The 24,641-nt window shown below is 37.9% G+C and overlaps 1 long non-coding RNA gene across 1 annotated transcript in view; it reads right to left on the reverse strand.

Moving 5' to 3' along the window:
• The window catches only part of LOC128789817 (uncharacterized), a 42,923-nt gene that overhangs the window by 17,015 nt on the left and 1,267 nt on the right, over positions 1 to 24,641 (reverse strand). The gene's annotated exons all lie outside the window — the stretch shown is intronic.

The following is a 24,641-nucleotide window of genomic DNA, read 5'->3' on the forward strand; positions in this document are numbered from 1 at the left end:
CAAACAGGAAACACAAGGCAAGGGACAGAACATGATGCAGCAGTGATGCAGCAGCTTCCAGAAGTCACACCTCAGCTGCACATAAATGAATTTATACTGTGTGCATAAACTAGAGAACTAGTAGACAACAAGTGCACTAAGTCCTTTCCATGGAGAACATTCACACTGCTCCCTTCTCTCATAAAGTTCCCAAAAGCCCATGGAGTCCACTGGCAAAGGTGGTCCTGTGTCAGCTGGCTACAAGAGCAACGCCTGGGAAGCAGTGTGGGGGGCAGAGAGGAGCAGCCAGCGCGCAGAGCTCCCCTCCAGCAGCACTGCTGTCCCCTGCTGCCACGCTTCCTGCCCAGCTAGCAACCCCTCCCTCCCAACCAGCCCTACTCTGGCAACAGACCTGAGCAAATTGCATGCATGAAGTCCACTTTAATCACAACCCTTGCAGCCACAGAGACAGAACTTGTGATGCATCTTCTCAGTAATTCACCCAAAGGCAGACCAACCAGCTGAGGAAATGAACAGCAATTCCCCTCAGAACATTTGCATCCTCTTTCCAGTACTTCCTCATGTTCCTCATTGTGTCTTTTCTTCTCAATTTAGAACTTCAAATATATGCATGCATAATTCAATTCTGTATTACACAGCTTCTTCTGTGATTTTTCCTATCCTTTTTCAGTTTTAGCATGATTCTCTCCATATTTCTCAAATGTGGGACTAGAAAACATTAACAAAAAAACCCAAATCTGAAGTGCTTCCTAGCAATTTTTGCATTTCCATGATGATGTTCAGTCTTCTGTGTAGCTGTGAAGAACCTTTATCTAGTTTGTCAAAATCTCTTTTGACCACTTTTATAAATCTAGTCAGGCTACCAACTCAAGTGCATAACAGCAGTCCTAAGTGCCCCTAAATTACCTTCAGAAAATACCTGAGATGCCTCTCTTCCATTTACATGCCTGATTAAGTGCTTATTTGCTATGCAGAGCAAAGCTCTTGCTTTGAAAGTTCTGTTTACTTAACAATTATCTTTTTGAACTAGAGCAATGCTAGAGGTTTCTACTCTGGTATTTCCAAATCCCTTCTTGGCATGGTTAATCAATCCAAAAGCCTTTTTCTTGTTTAAACAGAAGACTGGATTTATGAAGGCCACAAATCAAGTTTCTTTACTTGATGTAAAGTTTGAGTAGTCTCTGAATTTCTCATCTGTAATATGAAGACACTGACCTACAGGCCAGCTTAGCAGCTCTGCTCCAGTGAGACAAAACAGTTTTAACTACTGATAGGCTTCATAGAAAGATTATTCTTTTCACTTTCCTTCTGTAATGGGAAATGGCTTTCCCTTTTCCAAAGACTTGGCATGAACAGCTCTCTGGGAGAAAGCAGGTGTGTTCCTCTCAGATTCATCTCTGCCTGAAATGTGGAGTTTAGGCAGCGTCCTTTAACTTCTCTGAATGAAAAGCTTTTTCTTTGTTCACTCTTTGTTCTTTTTCAGAATGAGTTCACTTAAAGGAGAACATGATCTGTCACCTTCTGGTGAGACTGGATTTATTTAGCCCCCAAATTCTGTAAACAGAAAGAATTTATTTAGCTATGCTCACATCCATCTTAAGAGAGGCTCTCTTTGTGATTTCAAGCACGCTTCAGTATTTGCCAATATATAAGGCAAAATGTGTATATTTTAATTCTTCCAAGAATAGCCTAGTATTAAATAACCATAAATCAGCTGGAGACTGATCCCAGCTGAGATCACAACTCAAAATTCCAAAACTCAGAGCAGAGCCCAATATTTGAATCTCTTCTATCCAAAATTATATAAATCCTTCATGAATGTGGCCAAAGTACAATATAGACAGCATCAATTGCTTTCTGTATCTACTTAGCTGCTTTCATGGCCTCAGTCTTGTCACTTTATCTTTCTCACACAATTTCTCCAGCTATAAAATGGTGTTAAACTGTACTTCTTTGTAAGGTATTTTAAGATAAACTGGGGAAATATTTCTGTAGTTCTGGAGTTTTATTATAGCGATTGTGATCAGAACCCTAAAGATTGCAATGAACATAAGCAAAAGATTTCTGTGCCATTCATCACAGGTACAAAACCAAAACATTTTTCTGGATATCAAAAGTGACTGGACTGCAGTTGCTGCTCTCCAAGTAATTATCCATTTGTGAGGGACAGACACAGTTACTAGGTTATGTATAGCACAAAGTATTGACCTGAGAACTCCCAGTAAAATTGATACCCTTGTCCACCTTTAGTTTGTGATCTGGCATATAAATGGAAAGTCAGATAATTTAAAAGTTTTCCATATTTGATGTGCATCTTGGTAATATTAAGACTGGAATTTGCTAGGGAAAGCATTATTTAACCAAAAAGTACCACCACTTTGTGGTGGTGTGTTTTTGCGTTAAATTTGTATTTGTTCCCTGTTCCTTTCCCTAATCCCTCCTCTCCCCCATTGTCAATCTTCCCAAGCCCATCCCTAACTTCCTCCCTTCCAAGTTGTCAATCCTCCCATCCCTGCCCCCTCTTCCAGAACTCTCCCTGCCAATCCTCCTTGTCCCAACCCCTCCTTCCAGAGTGTTCCCTGTCTGTTTTGTTATACTCGACACCCCATTTGTTACTTTGTGTTGTTCTACTCCCCTATTTCCCCTGATAGGTTTACAATAGTTTAGTCCCACCTTAGACCACTCCCCAGCTTTATCTTCATTGGTTAATGTTCCTACACCCCTCCTCCTGAGTTACTGTGTAAAAACTTCTGTTCACCCCCCAGCTTTGTATTTGGTCTTTGGTTTTAGTTTTGTCCACCTAATAAACTCATCCAGCTTTTACCCCAAAGACCCATGTCATCGTTATCTGTCCCTGCGCCAGACCAGCGATTACTGGGAATTGCAGAGCTCGCAGGCGGACGGTCGCGCCGCCTGCTTTCGCCGCCCAGCACGCCCCCAATGGCACGCGGCAACACTGCTTCTAAAAGACAACACGCATTTCTGGCAGGCACTTCTCAATACAGGACAGCAATGAATCTTTTACTGCTTTGCACATGCAGGTCATTGCCAATTATGTAAATAGGGTAGATAAGAAATTAGAGAATCTCAGATTGGAAAGTGCTCTTTACTAGGATAAATAATTCAACAAATGTAGAAGTAATCAACCTTGGAAGGTTAGGTTTACTTAAAAAAAATATCACTTTTACAGTAAATTCAGTTACCCAGGCCTTGCATCATTTGCCTTACAAATTGGCCACATACTCATGCTGACCTAAATTACTGGTTTGTAATTGGACACAACCTTTGAAAAGTTTCTCATTTGGGACTGAACTTTTTATGACCTGCATAGAAAACTGCTATTTGAGGGGAAAAAAAAAAAAAAAAAAGATCATAATTTGATGAGTTTTTCTCATAGGGAGACAACAATTGATTTGGGAATTTAATTTACATAGAGATCATTCCAAAAAACATTTTACAAATACAACAACCATAGAATGTATTTCTGTTAAAGAGTTAAATCTGACCCTTAAAAACATTTAAAGCAATTTCTGACTGTTTTCTTTTGGCTTTCCTGTCCTTTCATACTTTCATGCATGAGATGCAAAACAAGTCCTTCACCTGGGATTTCTATGCAAAGGTTAGGCCACCAGCTTAACTGCTGAAATTGGTTGGTTGTCCCAGTGATATATTAGTGATTAGCTAAATAAAATCATTCTGTGCTACAGATTTATTTGCCAATGCTGGGCTTATGTATGTGGACAACAAATATGAAAGTATGGCTCATCTTGTAGCCAAACAAACCTGAATTTGAACATACCCAGTTTATAAACTGCCAGCTAGATCTAGACAAGCTGACTATAGATAATATGTAGTTTTTGCCTACAAAGCAGGGGTCCAATGGGTCAGAGTTACTTCACTTACAACTTTTCTTCAGAATACTGGTGTAGACAGTTATTAAGATCAAAAATCTGCTCAGCAAAGAAAGCAATATAAGCAATAGTTTGCTGAATCATCCATTTTTACAGTTGAAGGGCTTCACTCTTTTTTCTTGCATAGCAATTGCACAAATGCAGCCTAAACTGGGTATAAAATGCTCCTAAATGTGGAGATGTTCCTTTGTACTCTCTGCACTCAGTTAGTTCCAGTACAAATATTACTCACGATAAATAAAGACTAATGGCAAACAGAACCTGAAGAAGAAAATCCAGGGCACAAAATATTCTATGCTATCACATGCTCTATAGAATAAAACATAGAAATTCACACACAGGAAAAAAAAAGAGGTTATACTGTTATATATTTTGCAGCTTAATTATTTATCATGTTGCTGTGGGCCAAAGATTCTATTATTAGGGTTTAGAAATAACATTATGTTTATATAAAAAAGTATCTTATTTCAAACCAGTTACTAGTGCTAACTTTGCTTTAGAAAGAGTTTGTTTTGAAAAAAATTTGAACATGTTCACTTCATTAATTTTGTGTTAGTAGCATAATATCTGACTTATAAGTGCTTCTGGTAGGCATTACATAAGTCAGAACTTAGTTCCTTATTTTTAATTGACTTATAAAATAGGAAGAATTAAATCATGTTTTGCAGTATCAAAGGATCTTCATAAAAGATTCATTATTGAAAGTAACTTCTATCTCCACTATGCCTTTTGCATAAAATCCCCAAGGGACTGTACAAATATTTAAAGCTAAATCTCACAACCCTAGCATGAAATACTGATAATAATGTGGGCTTAGGGGTACAGAAAGAGCTCTATAAGATATTAGGTTCACTGTTCATCATCATCATCATCATCAAAACAGCCAGGCCTGAGAAGAAAATAATTTGAAAAGTACCTTGCATCTGAAAGTCAGCAAGAAAAACAGCAAGGAAAGTGCTGAGACAAGATTGGCTGGATTCAAACTTCCAGTCTTTGCAGACTTGTTACTCTGTTCATCTCTGGAACTATTTTCAGTGCTGGGAATCTTTTGTCATAAATGTATGTTTTACATTTGTCTATTTCAGTAGTTGTGATAGTGATAGTGGTATATATTATTATTTCCTTCATATGCAAAACACCAGTTTCTGGGCACCAAGGAAACCCAAATGTCCATGATCTCAGGCCGGACAAAAGTTGGGTTACTGGACAAAAACTAAGCTGTACTGAGTTTCAGCAGCATGGATGTCCATAGGTTACTGTGATTAAAGCACTATCAAAACTTAGCTTGGTTCTCTGATTTTTGTTGGAGCAAATGACTGTTTCAACTTTTCATTTAGAGCTAAGCCTCCTACCAGAAGCGGCTTCTGGAAGATGCATTTCTTGAATGCTTTAAAATAATATTAAGAGAAGTGCTAACACATAAGCAACTCGATGCTGCTCTTTAGGAAAGAAGGTGGAGACTCTGACACGCATCAGAGTAAGAAAAACTTTTCTCTCTGCACATCTTTTCTTGAGGTGCAATGTGATTGTAAAGCTCCATTTTAGAAATACAGAACTGGTCAGGCATTAGTTCAAAATACATTCATGTTAAGTTATAAAATATGACTGTACTATGAAACTCTGAAATGGATTTTGGAAGTTTTTGGATATATTACCAGCCCAAAATTATTTTCATTCATTAATAAAAGAAATTAATCTATTTTCCATCATTTAACCAAAACTAAGAACTTCCTGAAACCCTTAGCATCTGTGTTACAGCACACAAACTGCCTTAATGAGCTTGCACAAATCTACCTTAAGGGGGCTTATTTGAACATTGCTATCCTCATTGTAAAAGCCACAGTCACCACAGCCTTCTCCATTATGGCAAAGCTGTAGATCCACCTATAGATACATCGAGGGACGGCTTTTGCCTCGCACTTAAGGTAGGTAACATTCTCTTTGTATGCAGGTGTCTTGTCAAGTTACTCATTTACAACATTCTTCTCCATCTTCTATTCTATATGTGTATAGATGAGTACAGAAAGACACATATACATTAAGATGAAAACTCAAAAGCACACATAAATATCCAATCCACAAAGGGTTTTCCAAATCCATAACACTTCACTCTTATCAGTACAACCAATCTCACTGATCTTTGCTAGGAAGCAGACATTCCAGGATAATAATATGACACACAGGGTTGTTCCCTTCCTGCTGAATGAAATGTGGATTTAAAATTTAGGAAATATTTACTATATATTTTAATATACTCAAATGCATTTAAAGTATTTTATACAGCAAGATAATTGTTAATTAAATGATCATGTTTCAGTTCATTTACATGTGTAATATTTGCATGATAAGGTGTTGTGTTATGCATTTTGTTGACATTCTTAAACTCTGCCAGAGAATATGCTGCACAGAGTTAATGAAAGAAATTATATGATTTTGCTTGTAATGTTTATTTACTGTATTATCACCATAAAATTTAATTATTCTGAGCAGTTGAGACCTGACTGTCATTACACTCATGCAGAGATATGACAAACATTTGGAACTGTAATGGTAATACTCTAACCACTTTGCATGAAATTATAGGCAATATTTAAATTTCTCTCCAAACTTAGAATAATTTCAGCCTGGGAACATACGTTCTACTTCAGGTTTGGGGGGCTTGTTTATTTTTGTTCCTAATAACCAGGGTTATTTCTAAGTCATTTGAGTTCCTTTAAAAATCAGGCTATTGCGTGCATATAGATTTGCTCTTGAATGTCTAATAAACAGTTTTGATTTGGAAATTAAAGTTGGCAATTGATCAGACCACTCTGGAGCACAGTATAGCTCCACTTGATGAGAGCTACTCATATAGATTTTACTGAAGTGAGGCAGTGCAAATTGCAGCTTATATACAAGCACCTTTCTTAGAGAGCTAAATGACAGATACTTGCTCTTTCATTGACTTGAACTTACTTGCAACCAATAACATAGACATGATAAAAATCTGGGCAGTAAAAAAGCATTTGCTTAGATTTTAAATGGCTTGTTTGAGACCTAATCTTGATCTTGTTAAATTTGCTGGTAAAATTCATGTAAACATCAATTGGAGGTTTAATCCTTTTGTGCATTAAAATGTTCTTGCCCATAAGTGGAGATATTCGCTATTGGTGCACCTGAAAAAAAACCTGTATAATAATCATATCTGCCTGAGTCTAACTTAGATGGCTCCTTCAATATTAATACATGTGGTTCAGCAGAGGGGGAGGTTATCTTTCACAAGGCGCACTCCTTTAGACTTACTGAATAATTCACTAAAAATGAATACTAGAAGAAATGTACTTAATTCTTTACTCAATTCTGAAAGTCTGATCAAAATGTGTGACTGGATCAAGCAGAAGCTTGGCACTAAATCTGATATGCCTTTTTCTAAGGGGAAGATGCTCAAAAGATCTGGAGTATTTTGGTTGGTAAATTGGCAATTGGGATTGCCTAGGGGTAGAAACTCTTTTACTGAACAGATAAGAATTCTGAACACAGCAGGAAACACAATCTACAATGCTTTCCAAAAATGCTGGTACTAATATTAAACATGTATACCTCATCCCACTTGAGTAATAAGAGTACTGTGACTTAAATTTATTTCTCATAGTGGGGAAAAGCATGTCCCACTGTGATAAAGCACTAGAATAACAATGAGACAACCTGGAGCATGAGCTCTGTGCTCTTCACTGTACACCTGTGCTGTAGTACCTGCCAGCCAGGCCCCATGGCCCCTCCATCCTATGTCCTGCAATCCTGTGCCAAATTGAATCCCAACTAAAAGACTGCTGGTAATGTTGCTGTGCTGCATGACTTCCAAGCTGAAGTTCTAGCCGATGAGAACTAATGGCAATGGTATTAACTATTAAAGCACTATTTGAATGCTAAAAGCATGAATTCTATATTGTTTTGTACTTCCTGCTAATTTTTCCATCCTGATCCAAGAGGAACTGCAACAAAGGGTCTGTCCCTGTCTTCCAATATCCTTATTTTATAATCCAAGAGAATCTGGGATATAGAAAACACTTCTGGTCAGTGGGAAAATATCTCATCTGCATAACTGCAAGGTCCATTTCCTAGAACTTGCCTGACCCAGTTCCCTAAATGTGTCAATTCCTACTACGTTCCCTGGACAAGCTCAGCACAGTGTCGTGCACGTGTCCCATCTGCAGGACGCTTACCCTGATCCAAGGATACCTGCAACAACAATGTGGTTTTACTGCTGAATCTTTTTCAGGATCAAAAGAAAGATGATGTTGCTTAAAGCCTTCCCCTGAGTGCCACAGCCAATCTTACTCCACAGTAAGAAACACCCCTTGCTTTCTCGTCCTTCTCTCCATTTGCTCTATATCAAGCTACATTTGGATGTGACGGGAAGTACAGCCTCTACTTGAATAATAAGGAAATGTTGTTATGCAGTAGCCCTTGGTGATTTATTGTTCTTTAAAGAAAAATATGGGGAAAGGAGCCATCAAACAGTTCAACCAGGACACCATACTTCAAGTTGCATCTCCCTGTGTTTAGCAGATGACAAAGACATTGAACATCAATAATGAAACCATATGGACTAAATTTCTTACCCACTCCATTCCCAGTTCCACTTTTTCTTGTGGCAAAGTCTGGTTTTGGCATTTGATATGTTCCAGTCACCCTCCCATCCCTTTGACTAAATTAGTTGCATATGTAGATCTGTGTTTGTGTGTTTTCTAATATCAGATAGCATCTAATACTGCATCTCTTTCAAATGAGAGTCAGAGGAATGGGCACAAGCTACATTTTGCCAGTAGGTTTCCCTACTGTCTTCTCAAAGAATGTAACACTCTTCTCCTCAGACTTCTCTCTTTTTTTGCCTTATCTTCATATATCTTGAAGAGTTCTTTGCATGTTAATTTCTGGTAGCTAATTCTCCTCTATTAAAAATACAAGGATTGTATTAGTAAAACACATAGAAATACATAGAAATAAAAAATAAATAGATAAAAAAATAAAGTTTTAAAAAAGCTGAAAAAATCAAATTACATTAAGAAAATAGCAACAGGCAAATGTGATCCCACACTATTTCCTAACTTGTGGTGTATGAGGAGGCAGTGATGGATTTCAAGCTGTGAGTGTTTTATAACTATACTGAAAAAATAGCATTTTATTGTAGGTTTGTTTCAGACCTCAAAAGCCTAATGATGGTCATGCCAAAATAGCACAACATGGAAGTGGTAAAATAAACCCCAAGCAGATGCCTCGTAGGAATATTCTGTGCTGTATGATTGCAGGGTTTTACTAGGGAAGGCTTTCTCATGCAGATAGTCCAATAGATCAATATGAACCTGCCAGTCTTAGTGAACATTTCTGTTCTCTGTGAAGATATAATTCCTCTTCCTGGTCCTTAAAACTTGTTTACTCATGTATTTTTGCATTACAAAACCTGAGAGATTCATATATCATGCTAAATATACTAGATCACTAATGCATTGCAGAGGAAGTCTACTGAAAGTAGAAAATAAAATTTTCAGTGATACCACTATGAAAATATTTTGTAGCCTTTTCAGGTGCATTACTGCAATTTTCACCAATTCTAGTTTCCATATATGAGTTACCAGACACATGCATTTGAGAAAAAGGATGTGTAGTATACATAGAAGAATGACTCACAGAAGAAAAGGGCAGAAAAAGAAGGGAGAGAAATATCTAAAACTGGTAAATGGGTGGCAAAAGAGAACAAAAAATCAGAAAAGTGTGAAGCCAAATCAGGGACAGTATAAAATCTAAAAATAAAGCTTTCAAATAGATACAAATAGGAGTAGAATTAGTGTGATCTTCTATAGGGGATCTCTCCTTAAAATATTATTTGCAGTCAGATTGAAAGGGATTTTATTTTAAATGCTGATCATATTTGTGAGGTGCAGCCTGAGAACCATGATTTATGTAAAGAGACTCCTACGTAATATTAAGGAGAATTATTTGAAGCTAGAGAAAAATATTCCAGCTCAGCTCTTCATCACATTGGCTGATTAATATTGACTTTCTAGCCTTTTGTGTATTGCCTGATACCTGCTACTGCTTTTTCCAGCTGGTTATTATCTGCTCAGCAGTAAGAGGAGAGAGCACCATTTCTTTTACCTGGGTGGTAGTTATGTGTTAGTAACAATCTTGCTTGGAAAGACCAAGTGATTCATCCAATGATGGAATGGGGTATCCTGATCCATCTGAAGGTGGCACAGAAAGAGCTTCTGAGTCTCTGTGGGTTTTGAGATGAAGTAGGATTTATTCGTGATGGTGCAGCAAAAGAAATGTTCTCAGAACTGTTTCTAAGAATAGCAGGATGACTTCTATAGCAATCCTGTGAGTAATTTGAGAGCAGCATCTATTCTGTGTTTCTGAATTCCATGAGAACATTTGAAACATAAATATATATAATTGTACAACAGCCTTTTTTTATCTGATTTTTTTTCATTTAAAATAGCTTGACTTGCATAATAAATTTTCTGTGGTCTATAGTGTTTGAAGAATCTTTGTGTTATTTGGAAAGCAAAAGCATGCACCAAACTTTGGGCTTCATATTTCATTACCTTATTCTGCGAGCTAATGACAAAAGTTTATGGAAATGTAAGTGGCAGATTTGAAAATGAAAGATCTGGGAGCTTTAGCAAGGCAGCTGAACCACAAGAGAATCATTCTCAGAAGATTCATTAAGATGCTGGCAAAGTTTCTTCTATGTGTTTCATTTAATAGAAGCAATCACTATACAGTAGCTAGCATATATGATCAGTGAAATATGCTCGTGGCCAACATAGGAGATCGTAATGGTCTCACAGTTTGAGGTAATCCCAAAGCAAATATCAGCCACTCCCCAGTCTTGAAAGCCATTGATTAAAACTCTATTTCTAATGGAAAATCAAATAAAAGCATTGACATGGTTAAAGAAAGGAAAATGCGATGCGGAAAGATTAAAGGACAGACATCCCGATTTAGCTGAACCCAGCTGAATGCAGCTGAAATGTTCAGATGATTAGTAGTGGCAAGAGGCAGCTCCTTTTGCATTCTCAAAATCTTCAAGTTGTTGGTCCCAACGTCAGACTGCTTCAGGACTGCCTTGTATCTAAATCATGAGATCTAGAGAATGTTACTTAGCAAATTATTGCAAAACTATCTATTCCCAGTAACAGTGTCTTTCCTTTGGAGACATCCCTTGTACTGCTGGGTTGACAGATATCAAAGAGACTATTTCCTGTAATCTAGAAGAATATGATTTCTTTACATGTCATATATATTAATGGCTGCCATAAGCTTATATTTCTCGATAATATAATTTTACATTCTCACACCAGGCAGAAATTTAATCCCAAACCTTCTATAAGCCATACAGCAGCATTTCTAAAAGCAAAACTGAAACTGTATAGGTAAACATATGCATATTTGGAAGTTTGTAATATTTGTTAGATCAGTAATAAAGTGAAGCACAGAAAATTCCCAACAATAGGCGCATATGAGTCGTAGAACTTGAAAATATATACAGGAACAATAGGCCATAAAGAAAGATAGCCTGAAAGTTCCAGTTAACTGCTACAGTCAATCTGAGCTACATAAATGCTAAAGTAATAAAAGCTAGAAAAAGCTTATTGCTACATATTGCAATCAAGTTCTCCACCTCAAAATTCAGCAATATTTTGAAAGTTTATAAGTAGTAAGAAATTTAGCACCAGATCAAGAAAAATGGCCTCCTTGATTATTGCAATATCTTTGTCCAATTTTGTCTATTCCTGCACTTTAAAAAAATTTAACAAAAATCATTTATCCTACCAGATCATTATTAATGTGAAGCAAAATTTTTCTGATGGTTTCAGGATAAGGGACAAAAAAATAAACAAATGTGCTGAATGACTGTTTTGCTTGACTCCTTCTCATCCCTGTAGATAAACTTACTTTCTTTATCTGTTTTGAACAGTGTTTATAGAAGTGCTTTTCAGATGGTATTTTTATTTTAAGAGAGGTAATTACTATGCTGATTCAGGAGGGTATAACAGCAAAGAGATGGTATCTCAAGACTTCATTGCTGGTAATCTAAAAGACAAGAGTCCAAAGAACATGCTCAAAGAGTATTTTTCACTCTTTCACTCAAAGGATGGCTTTTTGCAGCTCACCAGGAGTCTGTGTCCTCAGCACAGCATATTTCTAGTCCAATGACTGAAAAAAAAAGTTATTTGCTTTTACATTAACATTTGCTTTTGCACACTAGGTGGATTTCTGTATAAAATATTTGTCAGTCAGCGGCTTTCTCCATTGACTTTAAAGAAAGTTTTACTCTTTGATGCTCTCTTGAGGTTTATATTTTTCATTTCCCAAAATGCTTTACCAATCCACTTTTAGCATGCCCACTCTTACTGTTCTAAATTGATGCATAGCCAGTCAAGCTAAATAACAGTTCCCAGCAATCTCAGATATGCAGCATTTTCAGGTACACAGTTTCTAGTAACAGCAGAATAACGTGCAGTTAACATATCAGAGTGAAATCAAGAGACCTAGAATCAATTCATGCTCTTACCACAAAGATTCAGTACAACCTTGGGCTAATCATAGCAGAAAAAAAATATACAACACATAATCCTTGGGCCTCTGATGACTTAGGTGTCTCACTCACAATCTAGTCTCCCTAGCCAATTCCAGGCAATAGACAGATAATAGGTGTCTCCCATCTCTGTCTGCAAACATGATTGGACTTCCACTCCTCATTGGATTATTCTCTACGTGCTCATTCAATGGCAGTGCAATGAAGCCCAGATTTTGAGAACCGGAGACAGCAGCATGAGAGCCTAGCAGGCAGGTATAACGTCATGGAAGAAAAATTGCTGGAAATGTTTATTAATTTTGAACTGCTTCATTTTTCAAGAACAATTGAGATATAAATTTCCAGAAACAGCTGGAACATCCTCTTCTGAGGATAGGCTGCCTCAAGAAGAGACAACTGAGAAGCAACCTTGTCTGAAGGGAGGTGGTCAAGAGGACGGAACCAGATTCTTCTCAGTGCTGACTGAGGAATAGGACAAGAGGCAATGGGCAGAAACTGATGCACAGGAGTTCCATTTAATTATGAGGAAGAACTTCTTTACTGTGTGGGTGACTGAGCACTGGAACAGGAGTCTTTCTCACTGGAGATATTCAAGAATTGTCTGGACACAATCCTGTGCCATGTGCTCTAGGATGACATGGAGGTTGGACCAGATGACCCACTGTGGTCCCTTCCAACCTGACTCATTGTGATTCATGTACGAGATATGTGTTCATATATATATGTATGTGTATCTGTGCACACACTTGTGTATGTGTGCATGGCTATACATGCATGTGTGTCCATGAATGAATGTGTGTGTGTGTGGGTGGGTGTGTGTGTATGAAAGACATTTTAAAAATGAGGGTACTTCACAAGCATTTAGAAGATTGATTTAGCAATAGAAGAATTCAACCAAAAACCCAGAGCACATTTCCAGCCATGTGCTCTTCATTGTACTTGTCTGCATTTCCATCTAGAATGAATAACTGGAAACACTCTGTCAGTACACCAGATCACAAGAGAAGCAGGATGCTTCTTAACTACCACACATTTCATAAAGGAGAAAAGGCTGTTTGCTGTAGTGTAAGTCAGATCAGGCTGAAGAGAAGCAATTCTGTCTCTTCCTCCCACACACAGACAATTTACACCTGCACAATTCAGCTGTGCTGAAGCATTTTAATCAATCTCAGAAAATCAAGAATAGGGTTTAAAATTCCCTTCTCAGGGAAGATCAAAGATATAGGAATGTCATATCATATATGTTGCAGCTGTATGTGCAATGGAAAGAATTAAAAATAGTTTCTAAAACCATACTATTTTTTTCATTTACTTGTGAATTGGATTTAGTCATTAAATTAACTGAACACTGTTCTTTGTACAGCAAATACATGTACTTTGTTATTTACAGTGGGAGATTTTTTTTATCCTTACAGAATGTGGAGGCTAAGAGGAAATATGTAAAGCATTACTATTATCCATGATTCATTGACAACAGGGCAGTTTTTGTCCATACTTCTTCAGAAATGGTGTTTCTTACAATAGTGCCAACTAAGAAAAGGAGCCCATTTTTCTAAGCACTATGGAAACAGAATAATCTTAAAACAAGCCCTACCTCAAACAGTTTACAACCTAAGGAATGAGAGAAAGCAGATAGGGGTTGTTACTCTTTATGTCTTGCCTTGTATAATGAAACTGTAAAGAATTATATAAATTGTTGCTAGTTCTGATGTAGCTCTGTGGTTTGCAGATTAAACTGAAACTAACTATGGTTTCTGCCGTACTGTTCCAAGACACATTTGAATGTCTGGATCTGAATGAACCTGACAACCTTCTTTCTCACAAAGGCATTTAGTTTTACTTCCACAGTTTTTTAATCAACCTTAGATGAAAGGGGAGACATGCTGAAGGTTTTCTGGTGCCTTCTAATCAGAATTCTAAATCAGATGAGGCTTCAAAATCAGATCACATTTCTTTATACTTAATCTGAATATTAATACTGTTTATTTGCCCTTAATTGTTCTGAAGTTGTTAAAATGCTCTCATATAAACTAGTGAATTGCCTGCAAATGTTAGCAGACTGAGGTAGCAGAGGGAAATTTGGTGGACAAAAATAGCTTTAAGGCCTTGAATGATAATTCTAATATCTTTGGGAGAAAAAAAAAAAAAAAAAAAAAAAAACAAACAAAAAAAAAAAAAAAAAAAAAAAAAAAAAAAAAAAAAAAAAAACCAACCAGTTATCCTGTCTCTACTTCTTCTGTTTACAAAATGCCACTTCAAATCTCATTTAAAAATAATATGCAGGAGCAGTGGTCTCCATGCCACCTTACAAACTGCAGATGTGTTTCTCATCAATTGTTGAAAGGAAATCATCAAGCTGCAAAAAGGCGGCAAGTAGAGTTCCCAAAGCACTGCTCTTGGATTAGTCCTGTTTGCATCTGGATGGATGTAGATGTCACTGAAAACAGCTGCGCTTATGAGATGGACTAACAAAGCAAAATAATGGCAACAAAGGGAGATATTGCACCAGAAAAACTGGGTAACTCTGGGGACTGGAGTAGCAGAAATGAAATTCAAACATTAAAACCAAGCATTTTTAAACTAAGAACAAAAATTCTACAGTAAAATCCAAGCTTTTTAGCTAGAGGACACCCAGGAGGAGAAGGACGTGTAAACATCAACTGGATACAAAACTATTTGAGCTACCAATCTGCTATAACCAAAGAAAAAGAGAAATACATTAATAGGCTATATCAGGGATAGGGAAGGATTAGTACCACTAGTGTAGAACCCTGGCAATCACCCATATGAACTGTTCTGCAAAATTTTATGTTCAAGAAGAAAGAATTCAAGCTAAAGTAGTTGCAGAGATGGACTGTTCAACTGGTGTTGGAAATGGAGAGCCAGGCACATGAGAAGACAATGGAAGACTGTGGTCTGGTTCATCTAGAATATGGGGACTGATGTCATGATGGACTAAATATATCAAAGGGGGAAATAACTATTTAAGGTAGCAGACAGTGTTGTCATAAGAACACTTGGGTATAATCTGAATAGATTGAATGAACAGATTTAGGCTGGATATTATGATGTTTTCTCTTAATTAGGGAATGAAGAGAGAGACCATCTTCCCACTACCTAGGGAGGAGAAACACATTGGGTGTTCTAACACAAGAGTTTGTTCTAACACTAACAGGTCAGTACAACAGAGAAATTATCTAACCTAGGTGCTCATGTGAGCAGAGTCATGTAAATTAACTTAATGTTTTTCTGTCCTTATTACTTTATAGAATTATTTTAGCTATCTATGCAAAACTTCATTTTTGAATTAAAGTGATGTTTCAGCAGAGTAACTGAACCCATTAATCCTTTATCTACATACCCAACCCCACTGAATTAATCAAATAAAATACATGGGTTAAAATACTGGAAGTCAACAATTTTTGCTCAAATGATTCATGTGTGCCATGCTGTGCTGTGTAAGATGGGGACTCAGCCGTCCAAAAAGGTTGTGATATTATTTTAAATATGGTGTTTTCCAGGGTTTCCCAAAGGCCAACAGTTTAATTCCTTCCTATTTGGTATGTTTACCATCCATTGTATAAAACGTTACTATAAAAATAAATTTGTTGGTTGTATTGCTTAAACCCTGGAGAAGTCAAATATTCCTAGAGAGCTGTTGAGCAGGCATTTTACTGTCATACGCATGTAACACTGAAATACATTGAAAAGAACTAATAAATTTTTTTGGCACATTTGTCCCTAAACTTGTGTATCTGTGATCTGTTCACTAACAGGTACTGCCTTAACATCTGACAGACTACAGACAGCTTCAACATCTTTCCATTTGTAGCTGATTGTGATGTCTCAAAAGAATTAATTTCACCATTGATAACTCAATTATTCTTGAGAAAGTAGAGAAAACAATGCAAAAGTATTTATGGAGTCCAGTCTTTTTTCGGAAGGATTGTGTCTTTTTTCTCTATAACTCTCTGAGAGTTTCTCTATATCTCTCTGAGATCCAAGACTACCTTTTTATGGTTTACAAGTTGTTGTTGTAATCAACTTGGCTGCAGGCCCAAAGCAAGCTGTGTGACTCAGTGACAGTTGCAATCAGTGCAACTGGGAAAAAGACAAAGAGCCAATACATTTGGAATCCACAGCAATGGATGAAAATGTTTGGAGAGCTTTTCAAGAAGTCTATTGGTTGGAGAGTTTCAGATTAAACTGATGTTTAAAATATTAAATATCATTACTAAGGAACATGTATACGGCATCTAATGCTGCCTCTTTTTTTTTTTAAAGATTATTATGTTTCAATTAGATACAGTTTTGTTAATACCCCACAATAAAATGTTTCAGTGTTGCTGTGCACTACAAGACTATTGTTTAGGAAATGCTTAGACATGTTTTAATAGCAAGTTACACTATCTTAAAACTGCAAAGAGGTATGCATGAGCTTAACTCCTAGAAACATCAGTGAAATTTAAATATGGCCTAGACAGAAAATCAGTTGATTTTATTATGATCATGTGCCACCCCAGAGCCCAATACATCTTCTTGATAAATAATGTTTCCCATTCATATTTTGCAGATTGCTTTGAAATAAAAATGTTACTTCAGTAAAAGATATCTAAAATTTTTCTTGTTGTAAATGATAAAGTCCCTTGGTACAAATTTATTGTGTAAATTCTTTCACAAGCATTTTGGTAACATTTGTGTGATCTTCTTGTGAGAGCAATCAGGAATCCACGCTAACACTGTAGGGAGGAGTTGAATCTAGGGTGAGATACAGACGATGTTAAATAGTTACACCTGTTCTGCACTTTCTGCAAGGAGAAGAAAAATGCACAAGCATATGAGAATGAGTTAAAGATATCCTGAATAACTCCAACTTATGTAATAATACTCCCACTTTCTCTGCTAGCAATTCATTGCTTCTTCATGAACAGAAATGTACTTTAAAGTCACCCACAATCACACATATGAATACAGTCCCACTCACACATTTGTACAGCGATTCCTACATTACCTTGTATCAAGTAGCCTAAAAATGAACTTTTAAGGAAGAACATACAATACACATTTTAAATAGCCCTGGGAACTCGGCACATATATCAGTGAGAACTGTGACATGTCCCCTTGTCACAAAGAGCCTTTGCTTACATAAAAATTGCCAGATTGGCTCAGATTAGTTGTCCATTGAGTCTTGAATCCTGTTTTTGAAGGTGACAAGTACCAGATGCTTCAGAGGCAGGTGCAAGAAACCCCCATACTGAACACTTATGTAATAGAGAGGGTTCTTCCTAAAATCAGGCAGTTGGTGGGTGGCTTGTGCTTCACAGCAGGAGAGTTTATAATGCCATGAAATGTTTATCTTTGTTATGTAACCCTCGATGTGATTACCCATCTATAGTCAGCTTGGGCAAAAAGTGCCACAGGGCTTTTAATAAACACTGCTAATCAAGACCTTGTTTTATTTCTCAGCTGAGAGACATCAGAGCAATTGAGGATCTGAGAGACCCTAGAGTATTATACCAATTTGCCAGCCTGATCATCTTTTACAATATAGAAAGTACTCTTAAGTAGAGTTTGTTTGGCCATCTAAAAGGCGAGTGTCTGCTCTAAGCTAGTCACTAAACCAGAAATACATTCCAGTGCTGATAACTAGAAGCAGTGAATTTTTAGGGTTACACATGATGAGCTTGAATTGGGGAAGTAAGCAATAGGACTTCTAGGACTTCAAGTTCTTCTTGGAAAAAAAAAAAAAAAAAAAAAAAAAAGTCTTAGGCAAATTAAATTAAAAATAGCCCAGACCTGAAGCAGACTACAATTCTAAAATAATATTCATAATCTCCACTACTCTAGATTAAATACGGGTTTTTTTTCTAAAATAAAAGGATGAATTTGCTCCATAGTAAAGAAGTAAGAATGGAACATTCCTATGTTGCAGTAACAACATAGGAATGGAAACATGCAGTATACGTACCAAAAAACTCATCTATACAGGATGTTTGGTTTTTAAATAAGTTTTTATTGGTGTTTTAGATTTTTGCTATACTTCCCCAAGTTAAAGCTTTTCTCCAAGAGGCAGCATGCATGTATAATGATTAAATTTAATTTGTTTGATCGCACAACCATGTCATTAGTTAATATAGCACAACTCTATGTGGCTTCCGGAAATAAGGGCACATAGAGTAGTCATCATATTGCTTTGCAGCACAAGACTATTTGTAGGAAAATAAGTACAGTGCAGAAAGTCTCTGGGTTTAACATTCTTTTAAACTAAATTATTTTGATGAAATGGCAAAAATAAGCATGGTGGAAGAAGATATTGGAGTAACTGGGCACCTGAAGTGGTACAAGGCAAGTTCCCCCTTTGCTATCCTGTCACTGTGCAGTCTATTTTCTAAAGCAAGGACTATGTGCAATATTCCCTTGCACTTGAGTTAACACTCCATTCAGACCTTGTTTATCCATTCCTGATTTCTTTCTGCTTCTATCGGATCAGAAGAGCTTGAGAGAGTTATGTATCTGTTTGCATATCTGAGGTACCCTTAAAAATAGAGTGGATATTTCCATTCTCATTTCTAGAAGTGAGAGAAATCAGGGTGGAATAAGAATTATCCTCCCATGGAAGTCAAGTGATGTAGGAACTTACTTCCTCATGACTGAACATATTAAATGGTTGTGCAAATGCTCCTTGATCATTTTACTGAAAAAAAAAGGTCTGCTTGAACTCCCTGCAGTGGTAAGTTGAAACTTACCCATCTGTGCCCTGAAATGAATTAAAAGTCTGCATAAAACTGATCACAGCATCTCAGCTGCAATCTCTTCAACAACATTGCAAACTCTTGTTCCATCACACCAAACCCTGGAAATATTCTAAATGAATTGCTGAAGACTTCACAAAACAGGGTTGCAGGGCTGGGAGGAGAACCAGGACTGCTGATGGGTGATTCTGTGTTCAGTGCATTAGGCCACAGTTTCCCCTAGACAGGGCATTTCTGCATATGGTATAGAAATGTGTCTCCTATTTCTATTTCATATGGCCTGAAATGACCGCAATTAATCTGTCCCCAGCTGCTGGCCAGCAGGTACCAGTGTAATTTCTGAATATATTTGGGTCTTTCCTTTTGGTTCCCTTTTCCCTTTGGATCCTGATTCCCAGGATCAGTTTTCAGATCCTGAGAACTGATTTTCTAGGTGACTATTGATCATAACAAGTCAAAAAGCAGAAAAAAAAAAAAGAAGAAACACATGAAAGCTTATATTAAATTAAGAACAATATTCTAAGTATGATTTTAGCATGTTCTTCACAGAAAAATTACTTCTTAGCATAACCATTTGTGAACAAATGAGATTGCAGCCTTTTTAATGCACTTAAATAGTCTGTTTTCTTCCTTGGATTTACCCAAATTTTGTACCAAGCCACACTTTAGGCTAGCACAACTCACCACTGCCTCCATAAAAAGCAGTTTTGCACTGTCACCATCTTCTTGCTCCCTTCTCCATGTTATCCATTCTTGGGCGAGTGTGAGTGTTTATCTAGTCACGTGGTTAGCTGGAAATACTGAAAGACTAATCAGGGTGGTTTTCCCACGCTAGTTGTAATCTAAGTGAACATCCCAGTGAAGTACATTGCCCAACACACAGATATTTGGGCCACCTAAGGTGCCAGATAGGGAAGGGAACAGAGGAGGAGGAAGGTGGGGTTGTTTTAGTAGCAATGCTGTCCTAACTGGCCTTACTTTAAAGCATGTAAAATATCACCAAAATCAAACATATACTAATCCCAAAGCACCCTGTGAGCATGCTCCAAAAGGACAGAATAAACTTCCTGAACTGATACCACAGATCATCACTGCAACTGCTGTGCACATCAACCACATCTGCCATATCAACATCACAAGATGTGTTCCCCATCCTCCCACCTGGGTCTCCATCTTTCCAACACGTAGCAGTAATTTCTATCCAGATAGTTCTGGGTTATTGCAAATCATAAACTGGAGTAATTTATGAAACTTTGATATTCTGATGAGTTAGATCCATCTTTAATATATTAGAATTGATAAGGATTTAACTCTAACATTGTTTTGTATCTTGCCAGAAAACAATTTTTGAGCCAGTAGCATCAAGTAGAACAAATGATTTTTTTATCCCATGTGCGGTAACAGGATTCCTGCTTAGAACTTAACAAAATCTGACTTTGCTGATATACTAATATAGATTTAATCAGCTCGGTTTAGCTAAATCCTTATTAAGATGTGTGTAATGACCACCCAGTGTTTTATCTCACACTAGGATTGTGAATGAAAGCTACTGCAGAAGAAATTCCCAAATGATCTAATAATTTTCCTCAAAATGGCAGAACATCCATCTGACTTTCATTTTTTGTAAATGTATCACTAGCATCTGTATACAAACATAAGCATCACGGTGTTTTGTGGAGGCAGAGTTCAAAACTTTAATATTTAGGACTTAGAGCTATTAATTGGTCACTTAAGTTCTGCAGTGACTGACTAATCTGGATTGCATTACTTAACTTCCACTGATCCTATTATGGATTTTAAGATGTGAATGCCATGCAGATCAGAATTATGCAACCTAACCTCCATAATACATCCATATATAATTCTTCTGCCACACACTCAGAGTCCTGCTTACTCCGTGGCCACTCCTGACCACCTCTTTCATCAGAGGTGTCACAGACACATGTGGAACTGTTTCAAGGAATGGTGAATAAGAAGACTGGGCCAAATGTATATGTTTTGTACATATTTTGCCCATTATGGTATTTGGTGAGTGATCTCTCTGACCTTATCGCAATCCACAAACCTTTCTCTCCCCAGTCCAATTGCAGAGGGGAGTGACAGGGATGCTCTGGTGGATGCCTGGTGTCCAGCCAGGGTCAGTCCACTACACTCACACAGATTTCTTCTTGTATGCTATCTGGTTTCCTAATAATATACATTACCTTCATTTTGCTTTAGCAGTAACGGTTGCCTACCCAGTTCTCATTTCAAAAGTCCCACAGCTATCAAAATGTTACAGCAGAGCAATGGCATTGACATATAAATTAGTTTTCGTAAAGTGCAACTTAAGAGGTATTTGATATAGGAAAACATCAAACGCAATATAAGAAATAATGATTTTTAACCTCACTTGCCCTTTTCCATACTGAGCATATCTTGTCTCTAGCTAAGGAGTCACCTCTGTACCCACACCAAAAAGTGAGTACATTTCAGCAGCTCTAGTGAATAGAGTAATAGAAGCTTTCCTTTTTAGAGGTAACTTTTCCAGGTCATAGCGAAGGTGGCCAAATTTCAACTCAGAACACTTAAATGGTCCAGATTCTAACAACAGAAAGCAAAGAGGCACAGAATTTACAAAGACAAGGCCCCAAAACATGTGGTGGTGGGAACAAAATGTAGTAAGTTGTCTGAGGTGTCTGAATGGTGACATATATGCCTAACTTGCCTCTGCCTTGTTTGCACAGGTAGGACTCACACATACTACAGAAATAAACTATTTGCACTGAAAACACCTGTTCACTTAATTCTGCTCAAAAGAATCAAACATGGAAAGCCGTGAAACCAGCTGCTGCTCAGCAAAACAATACCAGTACTCCAGGACTGTGTTCTTCCAGCTTTCTAGCCTGGACAGAGGAACACAAACAAACAGGATTTCAGAATCGAGACACAAATCAGAGCAGATTTTCTGTCCTCTTTAGGATATTCAGGTAAAGGGAGGGAAACTGACTGCAAGATCTCTGCTTCACACACTGCTGCATGAGACTGCTTGCAGAAATCGAAGGACCTACCACAGGTGAAGAAGCAGTGGGTCCTTCTCCCCTTACTACCTCCACACAGAAAAATAGAAGCCCAGGATAAGTCTCACATTTTTCAGGTGACAACTGAATACACATTTTATTCTTAACAAAGAAGCTCATGAAACCTTTAAGGAGACTGAAATTATTTGAAATTATTTGTGGTATATTAAAAACCAGTTCATTTTATTGAATTGTCGCTATGAAAATATTTTTATATTAAATATATTTAAGGAATTAGCATAAAAACCACACACCTAGATTAATTATCTTATCAGCATTGTTTCTCATTCTTCAGATGCAATGAATAGAGCTATACCACCAGACAAACTGAATTATTCTTGAGCATTCTTGTACAGATTCATGTAAATTGACTTATCTTAATCAAAACAACAACTTACAGAATGTTAAATAATTTGACTTTAAAGCCAAAAGAAAATGGGAAATAAATTAGCAGGAAGTCACATTATCTTGCCAGTCACAAGACAGGAAGTTGTCTGAAAGTATTCTCACTGCTAAGTAGAATATTATATTGTGCCCATAGCCAAGTTTTAAACACTTTTCATGTGAATTGTAAAATTATATAAAAGTGTGCTTGTAATGTTTAGTATCTGGCTGAGGTTATGCCATGAATAACTGTTCACATTTACAAAACAACTAGAAATTTTCCCCTCAAAGCCTTCTAGATAAAGAAGCAAACTTTAATACTGCAGGTTTGAGATATGTGCTGCTTGAAACATGTTAGTGTCTTTATCAGATAAAGCATGATAACAGTTTACTGTAATTGTACCATTAAGTTTATGGTAGAACCCTTTTATAGAACCATGGAATTTCGATCCCTGGGAATATTGCAACATAAACTATCTAGAAATGAAACATGCCTTTCCTTGCCTTCTAGGTAAAATAAAAATATGTTTTGTTTACAATGCTCTAAGTAACCACTCCACAAAATAAAAATCTGACTAAAACTGTATCTGCTTAGTGAAAAGGAACTATTTCCTTAACAAAAATGCTACATAAATGCAATACTGCCCTGCTTCTGGGCATTCAAACAAATAATGCAAGTTTATAATCTGGCCTTCAGTGATGTGAGGCACTCCAGATTCCCTTGAAATGGTGAAAATTCCTTCTCCTGATTTCCCATGTTCCTGTCTCTCCCTCTTGGGAAAAAGTCAGTCAACAGTAGTGTGGGAATGAGACACATTATTACTGCCAGTGGAGCTTGCCCCATCTTTTTCAGAGAGAACAGGTCATTGCCACTCCTATCGTACCACCAGAGTAGGGGGAAAAAAAATCTCACAGTTACAGGAAAAATGAAATGGGATCACAGTTGACAGAGAAGGTTCTTAGAGAGTAGCTGTGAAAAAGTGAGGAAGAACACAGGAAGCCTGGTATAATGGAATGTGCATTGGGAAAGTGACGTCTTACAGCAGCAGCACCACTATGTTTTGGGTTCTCCATGAAGCTTGGACAATGAAATATATCACTTGGCAAGCATGCATACAAAGACTAAGAAGGAAGAAATAAAAATCCAACCGAAAGACAAAACCACAATATAATCTTTTATTATAACTTAATTTACTTGATGGTCTGTCTGACTCATGATTTTTGAGTCCTCCGGGTTTGCAGCTATTCTCCACTTTTTCATCAGCTCAAGCAGCACATTTACCATGTAAGTTCCTGAAAAGGGATTTGGTTGCTGCTGCTTCTTGATTTCACTGCTTTACCTAAATCAACTACAAATGCTTCCATTTCAGCGTGCATTTAGAAAAAGGGACGACTCAAACTTACACAAACCCTCTCGTGCCGTCACTCCCTTAGAACCGCATTTACGGAAACAATTACAAAAAGGGCCCCGCTCTCCACGTCTCCGGAGAGCACACTGGCACCGTCTCACACGGCACCGCTCGAAGCAGCGCAGCCCGGGCTGCCGGACCGCTCTCCTCGGCTCGCCAGTGCAGCCGCTCCACGCCGCGTCCCAGCGGGACCCGGGGGCTGAGGGCGGCCGCGCCGGGAGGAGCCGCCCGGAGCAGCTTTCGGGCAAGAGGACCCGCTTCACCAAGCCCCCCGCGCTCCCCAGAGACGGCCGCGCTTTCGCGGCTACATTCACTCCGGCTTAAAAAAGTAGCAAAAGAGTGGGAGCCCGACCCCCAGGCGGAGACTCCGGCGCTTAGCCGCGCCTGCCCCGAGCCCCCAGCCGCTGCAGGCGCCTGAGCCGGGCCCTTCGCCACCGGCTTCCTGCCACCACTCCCGGGACGCCCTCCCCGGCCCGCGGCAGCGACCCCGGGGGTCTGCGCGGACCCGCTTCGAGCAGCGACCGGGCGGCGCGCCGGGGCCGGCC

The sequence above is a fragment of the Vidua chalybeata genome, chromosome 6 (genome assembly GCF_026979565.1).
Source record: "Vidua chalybeata isolate OUT-0048 chromosome 6, bVidCha1 merged haplotype, whole genome shotgun sequence".
Taxonomy (NCBI): Eukaryota; Metazoa; Chordata; class Aves; order Passeriformes; family Viduidae; genus Vidua; species Vidua chalybeata.